The 21,923-nt window shown below is 44.8% G+C and overlaps 1 protein-coding gene across 1 annotated transcript in view; it reads right to left on the reverse strand.

The window, feature by feature from the left end:
- The window catches only part of galnt18b (UDP-N-acetyl-alpha-D-galactosamine:polypeptide N-acetylgalactosaminyltransferase 18b), a 93,941-nt gene that overhangs the window by 70,645 nt on the left and 1,373 nt on the right, over window positions 1–21,923 (reverse strand). The window lies entirely within an intron of this gene.

Consider the following 21,923-nt stretch of genomic DNA (forward strand, 5'->3'; position numbering starts at 1 on the left):
TCATGGATTTGCAGATGAAACTTTGCGCGAGTGGGATTTCAGACGGTAGACCCTGAACGCCACATCATCTGAAATAAGGGACCGTCTGGGCGACAGTGTTTATAAACTACTTCTGAGATCAAACTAAAAAGCTCGCTGCCACCTCTTCCAGTTTTCTAGCCCCGTCAGAACCCATTTAAAAGGCCAAGGAAACAGGACTCGCCAAACAAAGTGCGCGGGGGGGGAGGGGGAGGGGATACCTCTCCATATTCATGGTTGTCCGCTTAAAAGCAGACACAGGTCAATTCAATTCAGAGCCATTTATCATTTTTACTCTTTCAAAGGTCAAATTGCAGCATTTAACCCTTCTGTCTCCTCGATCCGTCATAAAGGTAAATCAAATGACGGCGTAAACCATTAACTTTGGGGCTGTCCACCGGTGTACACGCACCGCATCACCTTTCCTCCTGACAGAACGTCTTTTAGCCGCGCTGAGCGAATCCGTTTGTTTACTTTGATGCACTCCTATGCTGTGTTCAATCTTCATTTCTTATTTACGTCCCTGAGTGGCAATTGAAATTCAGACGTGGATGAAAGGTGCTCCTACGAGGTTTTCTGTTCCCGCCGTGTTGAGATGATGTTCATTATAATCAAGGTCATGATTATTTAATAATTACGTAACAATTATGTGAAGTCATTCCGCCCCGTCAACACCGTGTGACTGCATGTCAGTTCGCTCCATATGTTCCTCCTTTATAAATAAAGACGTGGAATTAGAATACGAAGCCCCTCTCCCGTCGGATTAAATCGACGCCGACTTTTCGTCAGCGTTTCGGTGTTTGTTTTGACCCCAAGTTTTGGTTCTATCTGGTTTCCTGTCATGAAGGTAACAGGAGGCACTGCCCTGAGAAGAGAATACATCTAGCGAGGGTTGCAACCGGATCCCGTGTCCTCTCCCCGCGCTGCAGGAGTCAGACAGCCTAAAAGCCCAGGCGATACCTGACACCTTCTGAATGCTTCATGATGGAGAAGGGGAGGCGGGGCGGGCGCGCCGAGCGCGCATGAATTAGCAGGGAAGTGCACGCTTTACGAGAACAATCGGCCGACACGATCGCAACGCCGTTGTGTCCGGAAAGCGGAAGAGACAGAGCGGGACCGCCGCCGCTGTAGAAATGGCCTCGCGGGGTGTGTCACGCTCCAGCTCTTAAGATTCGATAACCGCCTGCTCTCGGAGCCTGCCGGTGAAACCAAACATCTCCACAAAGACATCAGTCAAGGTTTATAAAAACGCTCGTCTGTCCGGAGGAGGGAAAACCAGGCGCTCTGAGAGCCGCCGGCTCAGGACTTCTATCACCGGCCACCAAATGGCATTATGTCGCTGTCAAATCCAGGAATCCACAGAACACAAGAATCTATTTGGTTGTTGTTGGGAGTACATGTTCTCCAATGCATGGGGGCCTCCAACAGGGCTCTCCGGTTCCATTTCAGAAAAGGGACGATTGAATTCTTGAGAAAAAATAAAAAAACGACATTATCTCCGAACAAAAGCAAAGCGTTTACCGCTCCTCATCAATCCAAAATAAAAGCCCGCCGCCTTTTCGCTAACACCTCCGTCGGAAATCTATCGGATTTTCACACGGTCGCCAGACTGTGTGAACAAAACAAGAACGCAGGGATACAGCGGCGTCTGTTTCACACTTCACAATGGATGTTTGACATCCACTCTGGGCACTTAATATTACTTGCTTTACCTGCAGACTAAACATCTTGGCATCTGCCGCACTTGGCTTTCAAACCTGCTGCTGTCCTTCAGATACCAAAGAGATATTTAATGAGTCCTCAGCCTTCTCTCATCCCTCTCTCTTTCTCTTGCTTCTCTGACATTCTTGTAGAAATGAGCGTTACATCCGATAAACCCGAGGTTCGTTGAAGGGGGACGCCTCGGATTTCGGGGCGGGGATTTGTTGACTTCTGTGACATGCGTGAAGTTGCGGAAATGACAATATTTGCATTCTGTGTGTGTATAAAAGGGATTGTTTGCTGAGGCACGGCAGCATGGAGGTTTCCAATCCAGGCTTCACCTCCTTCTCTGTTTTTTTTGTATCTCCTGCTTTTGTGACAAAAGGCGCAGACATCAATAAATCCAGTGGTGCAGTGATCGACTGGAGAAAACAACATCTTTGGTTGGAGAGAACAAATGCGGGCGGCGTCAGTGTGACGGCTCACCGCTGATTTGTTGTGGGATCCGGGGAAACATGGCAAATACAAAATGTTCACCGATTTCAGAAGTTCAGACGGGCTGTTGTGATCTGCGGTCTCTCTCTCAGCTGACTTCAAAATACAAATATGACAAAATGTTTGCTGTATGATAAAGCCGAAAAGGCACGGATTGAAAACATTTGTTCATTCATTCATTCATTCATTCATTTAACCTAAAGTTAGGGTCGCGGGGATGCCGGAGTGTGTCCAAACTGACATTGGTCGAGAGGTGGGGTTCATCCTGCGAGCTGAAGTGCCCTCTGGCAAAGACAACAAACCCAAGTTGCCCCCAATGACCTGGTTATGCCTCGTGAATAGAGTACAGGTTCTCACTCCCGAGCTTGCATCGTATATGGACGAAGTGGAGCCCCCTCTTTCTCGCCGTTTCTCAAAGCGTAGTGTTTCAATGAATCCGGACGAGCACAATGTCTTATTTTGAACAGAAAGATGTGGGAAACACAAACTGCTTTTACTTTGGTTGGGTTTAGGTATAGATACTGATACTGATACTGATACTTCTTCGAAAAATGACGAGAAACGGGTTCTAATGCATCGGTATGTGACACTAAGGGAAGATTCTCCGTTTGTCAGGCGGTTGACGCGTATGAGAACATTTGCAAATGGATTCTAGTGCAAAGGGCTTTGAAACTGCAAGATGTTCAGCGATACATAAGTTGAGACTATTCAGAGACATTTACAGACACACATTTACAAGTGAGATGTACAACCATTCGGCACTCATATATACGTCTGGGCGATTTAGGGTCTCAAATGAACCTCCTGCATGTTTTTGGGCTGTGGACGGAACCCGGAGAACCCGGAAGAAACCCTCGAGGGACCATGGAGACTCCACACAGAAAGGCCTCCCAACCAAAGAGCTTCTTGCTGTGAAGCGGATGGCCTGAACACTGCGCCAAAGTGCCTCCCTCATTAGAAAGATCTTTTTTTTTTTACTATTATATGTCAAATTTCAAAATATTGGGTGGACGAATGGTGGGATTTGCCATCTCAACCCAGTCGAATATAGACTACAGCTCCCGGGCAGGTGCGATGGCAACCGTCCACCTGCGAGATACGATGGAAAAACAGCCTAAGGTCGACCCCATTGTCAAAGCGTACGGTTGACTCTGGCGGATTTCACAACGCCCGTCCGGGTTAAAGAAACAATCCCAATGGCAGTAATGAGGTTCATCCCGAGTCCTGTGGGGACGAGGCGCCTGTGGTAAACAAACAAAAGCAAAGGGAAACATCCCATGATTCTGAGGAGGAAGCTGCACAGCCCTGCTCACCAATTTAAGAAAAGAAGAATAAAAAAGAAACGACTAGGATCAGAAAAAATGCCAGATGTATTGTTTTACCTTGGCCAGCTCTAGATCTGGTCAAGGTAGAGCCGGCATTTCCATTCATTCAGCTGAAGATGAAAAGCATGAAGAGCAAAAGCCTTCTCGTTAATACAGAGTTGGGTTTAGGGACTGAAATGTTGCAGCATCAAAACAGGAAGTCATTAAGCCTAAAGGATTCAGGGCGGAACAAAGCGGTGAATCTGATCGTCGGCGATCGCAGGCGTCGCTATTTCAAATGTCGGGTCAGATTACAAGCCTGTGTGATGAGGAGGAAGGGCGTTGCTCGTCTTTGTCTTTGCAGTGCCCACGTCATGTGTCTCGCTCTGTTTGTGGATCCCAAAGACTATTCCAGCACGAAGGGCTGAGCGGGCAGCAGCTAACCAACGACGATGTTGATTCCTCGGGTAAATTAACGAAACAAATTACTCGAACGGGTCGTGGAATACGCTTTAAGGGCGATCGCTATGCTCAGCTGGCCCACCCGTGTGGGGAAGACCTGTGGATCCATCCTGCTACACCGATTCAAACTAGAACATCCTTTGGAGACGCCAGAAAAGCAGAGATTGAGATTTTGTGTTTGAAAAATGGACACTGAGTTTCCACTTTACACATTGTTAATAACAACCGCGCATTGTGTCTGAGGTCGCGGTTTCCTGTCGGTGCTGGTCTTTTGCGGCGATAAAAGTTTCAGCCAAAAACTAGCTGAGAACTTTATCTGATGAAATAAACTGATGTTGTCAATGTTTTCCTTTGGGAACATAATCTGCTACTGAGAAAGTAATAAGTATAAATAAATGGCTTTTTGGTGTTGTGGCTCGGGTATTTTGATAACACTGCATTCTGGGAGCGACGTAATCAGATCCGCAATGGGATTGGGAGTCCAGAGACAAAATCGAGACGGGATTGTTTCAATTTAACTGCAAATGCGGCGCAGCAAAAAAAGGTAGATAATCAATAGCCGCTTTGGGATAGAAAAGTTCCAAGTACACAGTTCTAAGAGCTGTCCGGCTTGAATTTGGTTCGAGGAACTCGCCTCCTCCGGGGGATCTCTTAAGTTTTGCATTCTCGCAGGGACCACGGTAAGATCGCAAGTGTCTAGGATGTTTACCTTAAACGCCGCACGCCAAAACAAGCCACCATAAAGACGAGGAAGACAAGCTGTCACAGCATTCATGTTCTACGTGGCTGGAATAATAACCGTGGACCATCAGATGGTTTGAACTGATTTTATTTTCTCCCTGCATTGTTTCGCCACGTGAAAATCCCTGCCGTTAGCTAACTCCTGTCTTATTTTGGCAAAAATATTTCTGTTCTGGGAAGCGAGGCCTGGGAACTCCTTTGTGCCCTGGCGGGCCAGAAGAGTTGGAGCCTCTTCGTCCATTTTGTCACGAGTAGTAAGAAAACATCTGACCGCAACGGTTTTCCAAAATGGTCCGCTCGAAGTATCTGATAATGGGTTCTACCAATCACCAAGCAGTCAAGTCACATGAATTCCTAGGAGACTGTGAAATCCCATGTCTCGGCAGGAGCTAAAATAGTATTTGGTCCTGGGTTCCTATGCTGACCCAACACGCAGAAAAAGAGACGGGTCCTTGAAAAGGTTCTCGGAACTGTAAAAAGTCCCAACAGCGCGAAAGTGGCTTTTGTCGACCAACTATGAGCCTGTGCACGAGATCAGAGCTCAAATGTGATCGCTCGTCTACAACTCGGGACTCAAACGGGGACGGCATTCATACACACACTCCATTTGCAGGTTAATCGACAGTTAATGTACCCCGCTGGAGGCGGCGGTGGCGGGTTCACGTCTTAATCCCGGGGCTGCTGACGCTGAGAAACGGCCAGATATCACATCAATCGCAAGAAAAGAGAAATGAAGGTGAAGCAGCGCTGTGATCAAAAGCGGCGCGTTATGTTTTGAACACGACTTTTTCGAGAACTTTTATGTTAAATCCCGTCGCCGGTAGAGCTCGAGCTACTTCTCCCGTTACAAAGAAAAACGGATAATTAGCTCAAAATTTGCAGCGCGTCTAAAAATGTGAAACGGGCTGGTCCTTATCACCACGTAGCAGATGGCACACAAACGTGCAAAACCTCGTCGTGTGGCCGGGATGACTTAAAAGCGGCGGTCGGTGTCCTCTACACCTAACTTACAAAGAAACGCCTGACAGCGCACCCCCTATCATTCTTTGACAGAAAACCTTCCCGAAAGCTCAAAGTCCAATCTCGTGAATTCATTAGTCATAAAAGCGCCGTTAAGTATTTGACCGCACTATTAACACACCGCGCACACTTTTGGAAATATAAAAGAAAACAGGTGTAAAAGATTCACAGCCGCGCTTCGGAAGACGACGGATGGTGGCGGGACGTTTTGTAAAGAAATCATGGCGGAGCCGCGGCGCATCAACTGCCGTTATCGTCTCCGTACGAGCCGGGGGAGACTTTCCTGTGCAAATACAAATCGAGTTCCGAGTTGCATCTTTCGGGAGATGCCTGCGCGGACCGGGTCCATTTTAATGCAAAGTATTCGTATTCGGGAAGCGTTTGTGAATTTTTGATGGCTCACACTCACACCAGGCAGACGCAGACAGGCTGGGGATGCTGGGCCGGCGCTTTAGGCATCAGCTGCTCCATTATAATACCAACAAAATCTGTTAGGTGTGCTCGTGGCATTGTTAACTTAGCAGTCGGGGGCATGAGAAATAATACAAATATTAGCGTTAGTTCAGATGAGATTCCGGACGTTGGGATCTAAAACAATTCACGTGTGAACAGCAAGAAGAATAGCACTTGGGAACGTTTCCCTTTGAGATGCGCAATCTGAACAATTCTAAAGAATACTAACTCGCTGCTGACCGACACTACAAACCCTTCATTGGTGTCAAACTTTTCCATGAGTGAACTTTAACTCAGCTATTTATTCATTATTGATAAAGTCAGGATTTCGGGGGGGCTGGAGCCAATCCCAGCTGTCGTTGAGGCGGATCCATACTGGACATACATGGTCATTCACCGTGCAAAGAGACAACCGTCACTCGTAATATAAACACAACCGTCCACTCTTTCATTCACGTCATATAGAGACTAACAAACATTAACTATAATAGAATTAATAGAATGGCCTTTTATTGTCGTTACATTTAAAAAGCACTCTGAATTGTCAACTGACGTACTGTGAGATAAGGAGGAGGCCAAAGTCAGGAGACATTATTAATTTTGCCATCTTTTACATCTTGTGTCATTTATTCACTCTCTCATTCATATGTAGACATACGTTCACCTTTTCCATTCAGACATCTGGGCATTTTCCTCCAATAATCCACACGGAAAATCCCCAATGATGGAATCCAGCCTGTGACCGTCTTATTGTGAGATAGAAGTGTAAACCCTCATTTTAATCTCGTTCCATTGAAGTTTCTTCTCCAGGATACCGATGGGTATTCTCCTCTACCAGCATCATCGAGATGCTTATTAAAAGCTATGATCACAGGTGTTCCCCTAATGATGAGGTCGGAAAAGGTCCCCCCCGCCCCCGAGAAAAAAAGAACCCGCACAGTTAGTCGTGTCGCAGGGCTACGGGTCGAGAGGAAGAGGGCAATTGGCTTTTAGTGAGCGGGCGTGTTCGCTTGGCAAATTACTGCAGCTGTAAATTTCTCATCAATAAGGAAGGACTCACGGGAGCGCCTGGCTTTCACATGTTCATCCGCGTGACGTGCTGAAGACAAAGTTTTATTTTACTGACACAGGTGGGCCCGCAACGATCGCGTCGCGTGATTGATGGCCCCGCGGCCACTACTAACTCCTGTCTTTTTTTTTTTTTTCTCACTTCGATACAAAATGTAGGCTCTTGGAAACGGGAGTAAATGTCACAGCTTGTCGGAGAGCGTTAGCTGACGTCTATTTCAAGTGCGTGAACGCTGCACTGGAACGTTCTTGAAATGCGGCGCACTTCTGCTGCAGAGTGTTTGCATAAATATAATCTGGCGTTTAACAGCCCAACACTTATGGAGTATCGAGTCGACTGACTCACCGTGACATCACGAGGAAGCTAAAGTTGCGATGCACTTTGGCCATCTTTTACATCATTTATCCCTCTGGAATGAACATTCATTCATTCATTCATTGTCAGAGAGGCAGGGGTTCACCAAGGAGATATAGAGATTCACCCTCTAGAGATATAGAAGCGTTCACCCTCTCATTCACTTGTCATATGCAGACATACAACCGTTCACTCATACATTCATGTCAGAGATATACATTCACTTTTTCTCAAACAGACACAAACAACCATTTATATCTCCATCGACACATCATAGAGATTTATATGTCGATATGCAATTTACTCTTTCACCCACATGGCATCAAACCATTCACTCCCTCATTCGGACGTTTTGGTGATTGAGGGTCTCGGGGAAAACTACTGCATTTTGGGCTGTGGGAGGAAAGCAGGGAACCCAGAAGGAACCCACGCAAACACTGGAAGAACATGAGAGAGACTCTACACCAGGCCTGGCCAACCTGTGGCTCCCGAGCCACATGCGGCTCTTAAGTGCATGTCGAATTTTGTGTTTGTGTGTTTTTTACTTGTGCAATCGCGTGTCGCATCTGGGGTTCTCTGTGCACAGCAAAAAAAAAACACACATATACAAAAATTGACATAAACGTGAGAGCCGCTTGTGGCTTGGGAGCCACAGGTTGGCCAGGCCTGATCTACACGGAAAGTTCCTCTGTCAGAATCCAACCAGGGACCTTCTTGCTGTGAGGTGGAAGCGCAGAAAGTGAATGTTATATCCAGTTGTAGATACACAAGGATACACAAGGGGTGTGTATATATAAATGAATATACAATATATAATATGTATTATTTAATTCATAATATAAATATAAACTACATATTATATTATATTATATTATATTATATTATATTATATTATATTATATTATATTATATTATATTATATTATATTATATTATATTAGATTAGATTAGATTATATATGCTGGGCCAGCTATATTATATATTATATATTATATATTATATATTATATATTATATATTATATATTATATATTATATATTATATATTATATATTATATATTATATATTATATATCTTCTTCTCCTTTGGGCTTTTCCCCGTGGGGGTTACCGCAGTGGATCAAGATTCTCAATCTAAACCTATTTTCTGTATCCTCCTCTCGCACACCAACTACCTTCATATCCACTGTCACTACATATATAAATCTTCTCTTTGTTTTTCCCGTAGACCTCCTGCCTGGCAGCTCCAATTCCAGCATCCGTCTACCAATATATACATGACCCAACCATCTCAGTCCGGCTTCTCTGACCTTCTCTCCAAAACATCTACCATCTGCCGTCCCTCTGATAGACTCATTCCTGATCCTATCCATCCTGGTCACTCCCAAAGAGAAGCTCAACATCTTCATCTCTGCAACCTCCAGCTCTGCCTCCTGTCTTTTTGTCATTGTAACAGTTGTTAGTCCATACAGCATCGCTGGTCTCACCACTGTCATGTACACCTTTCCTTTCATTCTGGCTGATAGTCTTCTATCACATAGTACCCCTGACACTTTTCTCCACCCATTCCAACCTAATTGCACCCATCTCTTCACCTCATAGAATATAGAATATAGAATATATTTTCTAGTAAATTCACAAGGTATAATGTACTCATAAGGATTATTTTATATTGTTCATTTAGTTGATTCATTCACTTTGTTATTTTAAATACAACACTTGTCACAGTGTTTGTCCCCAGCCATGGATCCCTGGATCAAATCTCCTTACCACTTGCACTAATCATTCTGTTGCAGGCAGGAAAAATGCAAAACAAACAGGAGCCCCGGTGAGTGTGAAGACAATCGCTTTCCTCCAGATTGCATCAGGCTGTCTGGGGAGCCGCGAGGTGGATGTCATGGTGAGGAAGGTGAGAGAAACAGATGCCTTGGTGGCGGAGATGAAGAATCACCAAGGGTGTGCTCGCCAGTCCTCCCTCTAGGCCGCAGTTATTGTATGATGATGTGGTGCAATCAGGAAATCGACACCTCTACATTTTTTACATGTATTTCGAAGCAGAATAATATAAAATGAGTAATATTTAGAAATACAGTATTTGACTGTATTGTACTATCCGGAAATATGACACTTTGTTTTCCCTGTGGCCCCTGTGAGTGGACAGTACATCACAACTGATTGGATGAGTTTAGCAAAAACATCACAATCTGGGCTAAAACTGCATCAGTCCATTCCTCGACAGCATTAATTCTTAAAAACGTCGACGCCTACAGCCAAAACTGCCGAATGGTTGCCAGTCTGTGTATGTAGCCTTGCAATTGGTCCAGGGTTGAACCCCGCCTCTTGGCCAATGACAGCTGGGTGGGATAAGCTCCCCCCCAAGACCTTGAGTGCAGGATAAGTGGTACAGATAATGAACAAATAATTAATTAAGTAATTAGCTAATGAATGCTTATTCTGTTTAATCCTGGGGATTAAAGAGGGTTTGGCGAACATGGGCGGCAGCAGTACGGTGAACTTACCGCATGCAGGTAATTAGGCAGGCCGGTCATGTGACTCTCTCGGTCTCTGCGATTGCCCCCGAAATGACATTAATTAGCAAAGACTGATTCGAAGGAAGCATCCTGGAAACACACACATATGCAAAACAGCCTATTTAATCTGGATCTGAGAAAATAAATTAAAAGTGCCGACCAAAGCTATTTGGTCTAACTATCTAGATGCACCCTCATTTACATTTTGGCTGCTGTTGTGATAACGTGGCCCGGCTTTATACGATCATTTCGGCCCAATCTGCCCGTCAAATGTGCACTTTGAGCATTTCTCATGATTTACCACCAGCTGCTCTCTTTTTTTTCTTGGAAGTTTTTGCAACCGTTTCTTGACACGTTCAGTGTTTGGTTTGCTCACTTTATCTTACAAGACCAACTGAAAGTCAATCACTTCATCTTGAAACTTGCCTAAGTAGCACCGTGACAACATCTTTATACAAATATGTAATAAGCAAACAACCATGGGGTGCAAATGATCCCATTCTACCAGTTAAGATGAAAATATTTTCAACAACAGTATCCCTGCTCTGGAAATGTAATACATATAAATGTAATACATTTAAATATATATATATGTGTGAGTGTGTGTGCAAGAAAATATATTTGGCATATCAAAGGTGATATATGTCTTTATGAATTTTTTTATTTACTGAAATGAACAAGGATGGGCGAAATGTCGGAGAACGACATTTTGGAAGCTGCAGTGCGGTCAAACCGATTGGGAAAACTTCCAAGGTGTCAACAACTTCAAAATTACGGTATAAATGAGTCGGCAAGAAAAAAAATAAAAAAAGTAAAATGATGGACGTGTTGGTAAATGGTGTGGGACTGGAGCTGCTGCGGCTGTTGGAGGTGAACGGAGCGAGCAGAGATCAGAAGCCAATGTAGCACCGAGCTCCAGTTCATATAATTCAACAATGCAGTTTGAAATCATTCTTTTACAAAGGCCACTCTAATACGAAGTCAAAAGGATGTCAAATGTGATGCAGGCATTTCATTCGGATCCAACATCCCACTTTGTTCGGCGTCGAAAATATATGTTAAATCATTTCGCTCTTATTCATTGCAAAAGCCGATCCAGGCGGTTAACTTCTCTGTCATGACGGAATTAGTGTTTAGTCTAACCTTATCGCCAGTGCAAATAGGTGATTTCCCTCAGATTTGCAGGGATGATGAAACCAGTTGCAGATTAAACACCGTCTCCGACAGAGCTAGCTAGATCTCGAACCATTCAGAAGCCACCTGGCCCTCTGGATGTACAGTGTCCATGATGTGGAAGAACCTAAACAGACGACGCGCTTCTTACAACATGTTTCATTTTTCTCAGAATATTGACGAGTCAAGCCTTGTTTTCACAAGAATGCCTCCAGGAGAGCCAAAAGCATAATCGATATTCCTCTTATTAATCAACCGTTGACTGGTTCACAAATCAAACCAACCCCCTGCGCGTAACTTTATCCAACAAACGATGGATATTGTCACTTGAGCTTCTGCTGCGGTTTCCTGGCAACTCTTGATCCACAACTTCCCACCACCTACATAAAAGTATTTGTAGCGACAACGCCTCGGTACAATTATAGGCGTATTAGAATGCAATCAGAGGGTTCCATATCGCCAACATCATTCAAATGCATGCTGGAGGTTGCCACATAAAAGCACGAGCCGTATCATTATCCCGCTAAATACAGTGTCGTCTTGCGGAAAGCAGTGTCTCACGGCTACTGTCGTCGTTTGTTTTAGACGCAATCGCCGGCAGGTCCGGACAATGAAATGCCACGTGGAAATGAAACAGATATATATATCACTAACGCCGTCACTGTTTAGTGCCTGTCGAATTAAAACAAATGAAGTCTTCCTGGGGGGAAATAAATCCATCCTAAAAAGGCCGTAATCTTTACAGATTTCTGACCTGGCAGAGCCAAAGACAGAGAACAACATAATAAAGGCGGCTAAGCGACGCAGGCCAGGATCGCTATGCTGTAAATTAAATTCATATTCGCGGTGAGTCGAATACTGCGCTGGTAAGTCGACGGAAATCCTTTGAAACAGAAAGCATGACAAAAAAAAGTAATTGTCACCCTCGCCGCATCCGCATCGGCGTTTCTAGATCAGAGGCTCATCAGAGCGCCGCTGCGTCGCAGATAACACGAATCCAGCTTTGTCAATATCACTGATGGATTAATAACAAGCGAAGGTAGGGAATGCGTAGTTGGACGGGAAGAATCTCACATGTAATTAGCTCAGATGAATATCATTTCACCGCTGTCTCGTTCCGTGCCGCTGTAATCCATCTCCGCCCTCCGCCATTATAATGTCACATCGCCAGCGCGGCCATGGCAGCGAACGGCGAATGATTGGGAATTGCTGCGACAGACAAATACGCTGGGTTTAATGAAAACAGCGGCACTTTCAAAGTTAACACAACAGACGCTGCCATTCAAGCAGGATGAACTCAAGAGGCAAACAAAAGACGGAAACTGGTTTATGACGCCACGCACTCTTCTAAAATACCCAAAGCAAGGGCGATACTCCTACTTGTTTATCTTGGTAAAAAAGTATTTCATGGTATGCAATGTCACGGTACTCAGGAAGGGCACGCCGAATTAAAAGAAATAAGCGCAACTGTTTCTTTTTTAGTGCAAGATGATGTTATATCGGATTAATCTAATAATCGTTTCGGGCGGGATGGCCTTCCGGTGGTTAGCGCTTCCTCCGTCTTCCTCCCACTGTCCAAAAACATGCAGCAAGTAAAGTGGAGACCACAAAATGGCCTGATGTGTGAATGGTTTTGTTTTCAGATGACGTGCAAATGCAAGAGTGAATAGTTGTATGTCTCTATATGAATGGTTATTTTCTTTACTTTCACAAGTCGCCAATTCATTCCAACTTCACATTACATTTAAACTTTTACATACCAACAGTGTAACCTTTTGGGAATGAGACGGTGACGTGCGGTGTGGTTAATGGCTGGTGAGGTAGTGACATCATCACAGTCAGATTTACAAACATTTGAACCCCACAGAGTACCTTATTCACCATTTCATGGGAGCAGTTAACGTGTTTTGTTTAAAATATCCTATCAGCATCCTTTACATATACAAACTGTAGCTTAGCGCATTCAAAAAAAAACGCTATAATCTCTTACCTTTACTTATAAATGAAGTCCATGTGCCGCTCCCTCTGAAGAAAAGCATCATGACTTTCTTGTAGAAGTCTTACTTATTTTTCTTCAGTTTTAAAAGTCTCTGTCTCAATGGAAATCAATGCCAGCGAAGACAGTCGTCCTTGATCAGTCCTGTTGCGACTGTATGTTTTGAATGTGAGTGGCCGACCGCTCATGTTTGATTAGGCTTCTTTGCAGATTCTTCAGGTCACAATATCCCATCTAACTCCAGACATTCTCATATGGTGAGGTATGAAAAGAACGGGTCTTCTGTCCCGTAGTCTGACGCAAATCTGTTGGCTCAGGCGTTGGTCTTCCCTTAATTATAATCTCCTGCTTCGAATGAAAGTCCAGTTTGAAAAATTCTTTCAGTTTAGCTATGTAATCCTCCATTTGTGAAATAAGCCCAAGCAAGAGGAAAAAATAACTAGATGGCTGCACTTGACTTGCTAACTGTTTACAGTAGCTTGCTATAGCTAATTCTATTATTCTGTAGCCGAGTAGTAAGAAGGATCCCTGGGATCACCAGTGCCCCCTACCGTGAGGCACCGTCACTGCGTGCCTCACTTATTGTCTCAAGAAACACGTTACAGTTGTTGACGGAAAACATTATACACATCAGCTAAACTATGGAAATTTAGTTCATATATTAAAAGTGTTAAAGTGACATCCAAAGAGACAGCAATACGGTCTCAGTGCATAGCATGCTAGCACAGTTAGCATAACCATTGTGCAATCCATAGTGGGCGCTGCTGGTTGCTGAGTCACCGCACGTCTCTTCTTCATATTTGAGCAGTAAATGGGAATTTTTTTTCAGGGAGATTCAAAAAAAAACTAAAAATGGTGAAGTGGAAAATAACTTTATAGTACAAATCCCTGAATAAATATAACCATTTAATTTATTTTATCATTTTACATTTTTTTCTTTCCATAATGACAGGAGAGGCCCGGCCTCCCCTGCCTCTACTGACTGCACGTCACTGGAACGAGACACACTTTATTCGTGCCAACAGGTTTGTTACAATTTCCACCTCAAAGAGTAAACATGACATCACCGTCAGGAGCAGGTTAGCATAGCGTAACACAAAGGGAGAAATGATTCGTCTGGCTGTGTCAACAATAACAAGATCCACCTTCGGGCGCATGTAAATCTAATTAATTTGTCATTTCAGCCAGCGTGCAAACGCTTAAGAGGAAGAACAACTATTTATCATTTACTGGGGGAACGTGGGTATTTCAGGCGCTGTAATATCCTGGATTCACGGTTCATTATCTGCTATGTAGTGATTGCGTTGCTCTACTTAATAAGGAAAACATATTTTGACACAGGGTTAGACGGAGAGCATTCATCGAGCTGACACGCCAGCCATTTTTCACGGGGGATGAAGCAAAGCGAAGGGGCATGAAGAGAACTTCAGAGAATTATTTCACATGTCTGCAGAGATACGGATATAGAAAGTGCCAGGGCTTGCAAATATTACAGTGGTCGAACCGGAGAATTGCAAGCGCGGTGTTAAAACGACTTAAGGCATAGGCCTATTTATGCTCACATTACATACGTAGACAGGTACATCCATTTCAAACGTGGCTGCCCACATACAGCACTTCTCATGCGTGCATTATTTTGCCACGGTTGTTAGGTAATGCACCCACTTGGGCAGGGGTCAGGAACCTTTTTGACTAGGAGAGCCATAAAATAATAATAATAATAATAATAATAATAATACATGGGATTTTTATAGCGCTTTTCATGACACTCAAAATCCAAATATTTCTAAATATATTTCATTGAAGAGCCACATAGTATTTTTAACGTATAATAAATTAAATATGTATTACTTTTAATGTGACTTCTGGTGATGCATGGATTCGTTCGAAGTGTCCCTTTATATTTGACCGTGTCATACATGCAATTTTATCACTCCATATTAGAAATACTGCAGATCCAAATGCAAATTCCATGTCCACGCAGCCTGGAATGCATGATAATCATTGCTCTTTTTTCTTTTCACCATCTTTTCTGTTACAAGGATAAACTAGTTGGCTATCTAGTAAAATTGATTTCTTCACCTTTATAATGACCCGGACATGCTCGGAAGCCATCGGTTCCCGACCCGACCGACCGACGGGTGACCCGTGAAATTTATCTTGAAATCTAATTTCTGTTGACTTTAAAATGACAGTATTATGAAGAAATATCACAAGTATTTTAAAATCAGTTCCAAACTGTTTTTTTTTTTTTCAACTTAAAATTGTCTAGGAGCTACATGCCGTCACCAGAAGAACCATATATGGCTCGCGAGCCATATGTTCCCAACCGCTGCACTAGGGGCAGCACAGAGTTCACGATTCACTTCCGAGTCGTTCCAAGTTCTCAGTTCCGTTTCAGCCAATAACAAACACAACGACGGTGCAGGAGCTGGTGAAGATGCACATTCTAAGAAAGATGCACAGGACCCTGCGGCTGATGACATCGAAGACATGGCGGTAAGTTAAAGGCAGTTCTTCCCCCTTGGTTACATCGATGTTGTCTTCTTGTCTGTTCCTTTCGCTGATCGCTCAGTAGCATCGGCGAGCCGTACAGAGCAACGTACAGAATTCCGCGGGAAATATTTACGCATTCAACGTCGATCTTAACTGAGGATTAACAAGGAGGGGACGACCGTCGAAAAGCGGGTCACCCCCGCCCGTCCTGCTCGACTATCCCGATGGGATTAATTTGGTAGGGCGATATTGAAACAGCAAGGTAGGGGTGGGAGCTCAGTGGTGGATTTTGCCGGTTTCTAATCATAATTCCTCATCATTATATGATATTGTGTGCCACGGACCGCCATTCGGCAGACATGACAGAAGTCCGTATCCAAAATCAATACGAGTTTTAAGAAACCGTCTGATCTCTATCTACAATTTATTTATCTCGACTCAAAACCACAAAGGTGCTGTAATAGGTCAATGCGGATAAATAGCCAGTGGATTCCGAGCCGGCGTGCGAGATCAGTGGGAGAAATCTTCATTCAGACGAGTGAACGGATCCATTTAGCTCAAATAGTCAAGGGACCCGCCGAATCCGGCCCGTTACACGCCAATTTATTTTCCCTCTTGATGTTATTCTTCCTCGCGAGACAAAATAATTGTTTTCATTGCTTTTTAATCCTCCAGTGTAGTCGTATCCCTGCATTTCAATAAATTCTCACCGAGAATATATGCGGTTTTACACTCGTCACCCCAGACACTTATACTTCACAGCGTCTGCGTCTCTGCCTACGGGCTGCATCGGCGAGTACTGACAGATGATTCAGACGTTAAATAAATCTACAGCGGGATGTTTATGGAAACCACAGCTGAATTCATTTCATGTTCCGTGGCTGCCGATGAAGAAGTTCTCCGAGGGCAGCGCGACATCAGCAGAAAGCCCTGAAAGATTTTAATGTAATAAGACATTAATTGACTGGCCGCTCCTGTGGACCCCGTTGCGTTGGAGAAAGCAAAGGAGATCAAAAGATCTGCTGCAGTAAACATGAAGTGCCATTGAGGTCTTCCCTTTTCAGACTTCTACTTCTTTTCCTTCCTTCGGCTGTTCCCTTCACTAGTCGCCACAGCCAATCATCTTCTTCCGTCTAACCTTCTCCTCTGCATCGGCTTACTTCCTGTCCTTTTTCCCTCCATCCTACCGTCTTACTGCCTGGCAGTTCCAACCTCAACGGCCTTTTACCCACATCTTCACGCGTCCTCCTCTGTCCAAGTTTAAACCATTTCAGACAGACATCATCTCCAGAACATCTGCCATGCGCTGTTCCTCTGATGGACTCATTCCTGAAATCTCCACCCTCCTCCAAAAGAGAGCCTCCTCATCTCCTCAACCTCCTGTCTCTGACAACATGGCTTCTCTCACCTCCGTCTTCTACACTTTTCCGTTCCAACCTGCTCGCGCTCGTTTCTTCACCTCATCTCCACTCTCTCCAGTGCTCTGGACTGTCGACCCCGAGGACTTCAAATCGGGCACCATATTTCTCTCCACCCCCCATAGCCTCACCGTTCCACTTGGGTTCCTCTCATTCACTCGCATGTATTCTGTCTTGCTGTGTCCAACCGTCATTCCTCTCCTTTCCAGAGCATACCTCCACCTCCACCTCCACCTCCACCACAGAGCGTGATGTCGTCTGCAAACATCATTTTCAGACTCTTCTGGACAAAACGTGAGTAAAGTGCTTTAAAGTGTTGGGATTGTTAACCCCAGCTTCCTGGAGGCAACGTCTTCATCGCCCTGGAGCCTTTGTGACAGATAAGACAAGACGCAAGATGTTCTCCGTGTTTTCTTTCCTTTACAGAGAGAACTGCCGACTGACTATTATCTTTATAATCATCATTAACACCGGTCCTACCACAAGTACTGGAACAAATTATCCAGACTGTCCCGCTCGGTCGTCAGCTGAGGAGAGGAGTAAGCCTCTTCCTCAAACACTATTTCAACAGAGGTTATTACTTCTGTTCGGGGTTATCCGCTAATGACGACAAATCAAACTAAATCTTGAAGGGGATTTGAGTGTTTAAAGTACCTCAATTTGCATACGCCCCGTTTTCTTTCGCAGAGCGTGTCGCCCGTCCAGCCGGGCCGCTCACCGAGGAAGTCGTGAACGTCTGCCGGCTCACCTCCAATATTTTCTTCGAAAACCTTCGGCTAGAGGTAGTTTCATTCAAAATTAGCCGATATCAAAATTTAACACCAGTTGGCAGTGTCGGGCTAGATCTCTGACGTGGATTAGTCATAGTCTCGACTTTGGTTGCTCTAAAAGTCGTCGTTACCGGATCCATTTGGCTCAAACGTCTTTTCTCTTTCGTTAATACGCCCATCGCGTTTTCTGATGCGAGCCGGAAAAGCGGCGTTCATGTCAGAGAAAGACATTTCACCCCTTTTCAAGCCGAATACCGCCAGGTTTAATGATCGCAAAACATATTCCGACTCTGTCAGAGGCCGGGCCGCAGCGCTGCCATTACACACCTGCCAAAATTATTTAACTCCATTCATAAGGGGCCATCCAGGAATTTTATATCAGCCCATTGTTAAATATAATTTTCATTCAAGATTTGGCAAACAAGAATATTCTTAAGGTAAGAGAAGTTGCATTGCTTTGAACGAGTATCAGGTTGTTCTTTCTCCCAAAGGACTGAGACTGAACAAACTCTTTGTGTGTGTGAGTGTGTGTGTGTGTGTGTGTGTGTGTGTGTGTGCGGGGACTTTCCCAGGTTGCATGCCAAGGCCTGCATGACGGCACGCACGAGCTTGCACACATACTGTACAATCTGTATACACACATCCGTGCTGAGACAAGCACATCTACGCTTTTCTTATTTCTCCGCCTCGCTCATTTATTCTGCAGCCGCATCCATTGTCACTCCAGAAAATCACATCAGATAAAAGCCCAAATATAACCGTCCTCTGAGCATCAGTGGGAATACCGACTTACCGAGCCTCTCAATTGACTTCACTGGTGGATTTGCTCGAAGCCATCTTGAGGGACTGTCACAATCATTCGCAGCTAAATCATCATTATGTTAATGGCGAGCTGTCGCCGGCCTCGTGGCCGTTCAATCAGACGATACAATGGAAAATCTGGACGGTCGAAGCGAGGCGCGAAACGCACTCAAATACCGAACGCCCCGCTGAACCGTCCACAAAGATACACGCCGTGAGATCTCGACCCCTTGCAGTGAAAATCCATTTGCGGCATTTTCGATAGTTCTTATAATAATAATATATCATCAGGTTTTTCGGAACGAATGTGACTCGAACCTGAAGTGAAGTTCTAGTTCCATGCATGGAACTATTGAAGTGGGCCTTCAATAGGAACTTCGAGGAATGATGTTGTGCTTTTTGTAACAATGGTATCTGTAACAGTGAACTGAATGCACCGCGGCGAGACAAAAAACATCCGGTAGGCCGGAACCGTGTCTGATCACATGGTACGCGGTTTCCGGTTAAAATCCAAAAGACGGGATTCGTTCATTTACTAATCCCAGCTGTCATCGGGGCCCAGTCAACAACGCAGCCACATACAGACGTATGTAGACATTAAAGCGTTCACTCTTTCATTCACATTTCCTCTAGAAACGCACTCATTCACTGAGTGTCAGTCACACGTCATATATTGGAAAACAACCATTCGCCCTCTCATTCACACGTCATCAAAGAGACATTCACCTGGACACACTTTCATTCAAATTTTTTATAAACATACACCGTATTTCCACGACCATAAGGCGCACCGTACTAAAAGGCGCAGTCTCAGTTATGTGTGCCATTACTGTATTTAACACACACATAAGGCGCACCTGATTATAAGGCGCGGGTTTTATATACAATCCACGCCCACACTCTCCCCTCTAATGTTCTCATGGTAGTCGTCCATGTTAGTGATGTGGCTGGGCTGGATGTGTTTGTCGGCGATGTGTTTGCTGCAGTAGGAGCGAAGATGGCCAGCTTTTCATTATAATCCCCTGGAAGTTGCTGCGCTACCGTAGTCCTGGTCCGGATGGAAAAATTAGCACAGTTTCATGAAACGAAAGCACCAAGACAGACCTCCTCAGGAATGTTCAATTTTCATTTCTTCTGCTAGCGTTACTGCTTTTAGTCGAACGGTGACCGTCGAAACGCTTCTCCCACTCGTTCTTTGTTCGACGATCCACTGATGAGTCTTTCCTCCGACTCGGGCCACCTCGCCTTGTGTACGCGGAAACTCAGCTGCGTCTTCTTGACCTGTCAGAGCTCGTTTTCCAGCTTCCTCCACTTGCGAAACATCGATTCATTAATCTTAAATTCTCTCGCGGCTGCTCGATTTCCATGTTCCTCCGCGTAGCTCATGGCCTTCAGGTTAAACTCTGCTTCAAAAGCGTGTCTCTTTGCCATTTTCAGGGTTGTTAAAACAAGGATGTTCTGCATAACGCACATACACGTTCTTTTATATACAATCAACGCCCACAATTCCTGATTTAACGCTCTCATGGTGTTCTCTAGTACGTCCGCCTTACAACAACACACACAGGGCGCACTTCACTAAAGGGTGCACTGCACATTTTGAAGAAAATCTAAGACTTTTACGTGAGCTTATAGTCGTGAAAATACGGTACAACTCTCTAATTCTAACATCTGGGGGCTTCACGCAGATTGTGAGAACGTGACCGGCCTTTATACTCTTTGCATCGATGTCAGAGTCGAGTGCGATCGGTCAAGGACGGATTATTAATGCTAAATATGAAAGAACCTTGTGGCCTGCGAAGATTCCGACTGACCTAAAGTCAATACACGAGTCGCAGCAAACGCCAAGGTCTGAACAACATGGGTTTCCAGCTGCTGGGGTTCAACGTCCCTCACCTGCCTCCACTGAGCAAAGAAACATTATTATAATTCACGTGTAAAGCAAGCTGACTAAATTTAGGACCGACGGGCAAACAGAGACGCGCTCTTTCTCTCCCCGGTTTGCCTGAAGATGGATACAAAGGAGGCAGTTTTCTCTGGAGATTCAGCAATGAGGTAACAAGCAGCTGCTGGTATTTGTTTCATTATTTTTGTTTTTTTTTTTTGGTGTGGAAAGAAAGTGTAGCCGCAGTGGGCATGTGTGAACCTGCTCTGTCTAAATATCCATTAAATTCTCCCCGGCTCACTAGTACACAACACGTGAGAGGTCAGGCGGTATATGTGTGTGTGTGTGTGCGGTTGCCACGTTGATTTTGGCTTGGCAACAGGCTCCTTAACTTCATAGCATCATTACAGTAAAGGGATATTTCTGTGTCGTCCCCGCTGAAGGCATCTCTGTCTCTCTCCTCTCGCCGTCCACAGTGAGTCAGCTGCAGAATATTTCCACACGCGGCAACGCTCTGTGGTGTGGGAGATCACGGTGGCCTCCTGTGCACTGAAACTACGTGCCTGTTTATATGTGTGTGTGTGTGTGTGTGTATGGGAATAAACCATCAGGACTCCTTGAAGTTGCAGAGCTAAAAACTGCAAAAGGGTTGAATATATAATGCATGATTTCTACATTTGTCTCAGAGTGTAATACAGGAGGAAAATGTATTTTTGGAGATGTGTGATGCCGCGCCAGTGACTAATGACCGGCTCTGCCAGCAGCTCGCCGACTGTTGACGCCATCGGCCGCTCTCGTATTCGGTTTATGGGTCCCGCGTTTGCATTCGGAGTAATTATCGACAGAACGCCGGCGAAGACGGCCGGTTTTCAAAGTGACAGCTCGTATTGTTTCACCCTCTGCGAACGCACGCCGCCGGAACATCATCTGGCATTAGCCTCCCAGATTATGCTGTCAACGGGAGCACGCCGCGTTCACGGGGCCCCGAGGGCGCCGAGCGACAAGACGAGTCCTCGCTGTTTATGTGATCTCTCGTCTCCTCCCTGCAATTTCTGTCAGGTGCGTGGAGGAGGAAAAAAAAAAAAGGGTACACAGAATAAAATCAGTACGAACATCCGCTGCAGCCAATAATGACGCTCTTGCTGCTCGGAAGAGCGAGCGTGTGGAAAGAAAGTGAAACTATTTGATATGCGGGGAGGAATCTTCCAAACTAATTACACGACGGCTGTTCTAGTTTT

This window comes from Fistularia commersonii, chromosome 27 (assembly GCF_037954325.1).
Source record: "Fistularia commersonii isolate RoL2024-O1a breed Wild chromosome 27, RoL_Fcom_v1.0, whole genome shotgun sequence".
In the NCBI taxonomy this organism is placed as follows: domain Eukaryota; kingdom Metazoa; phylum Chordata; class Actinopteri; order Syngnathiformes; family Fistulariidae; genus Fistularia; species Fistularia commersonii.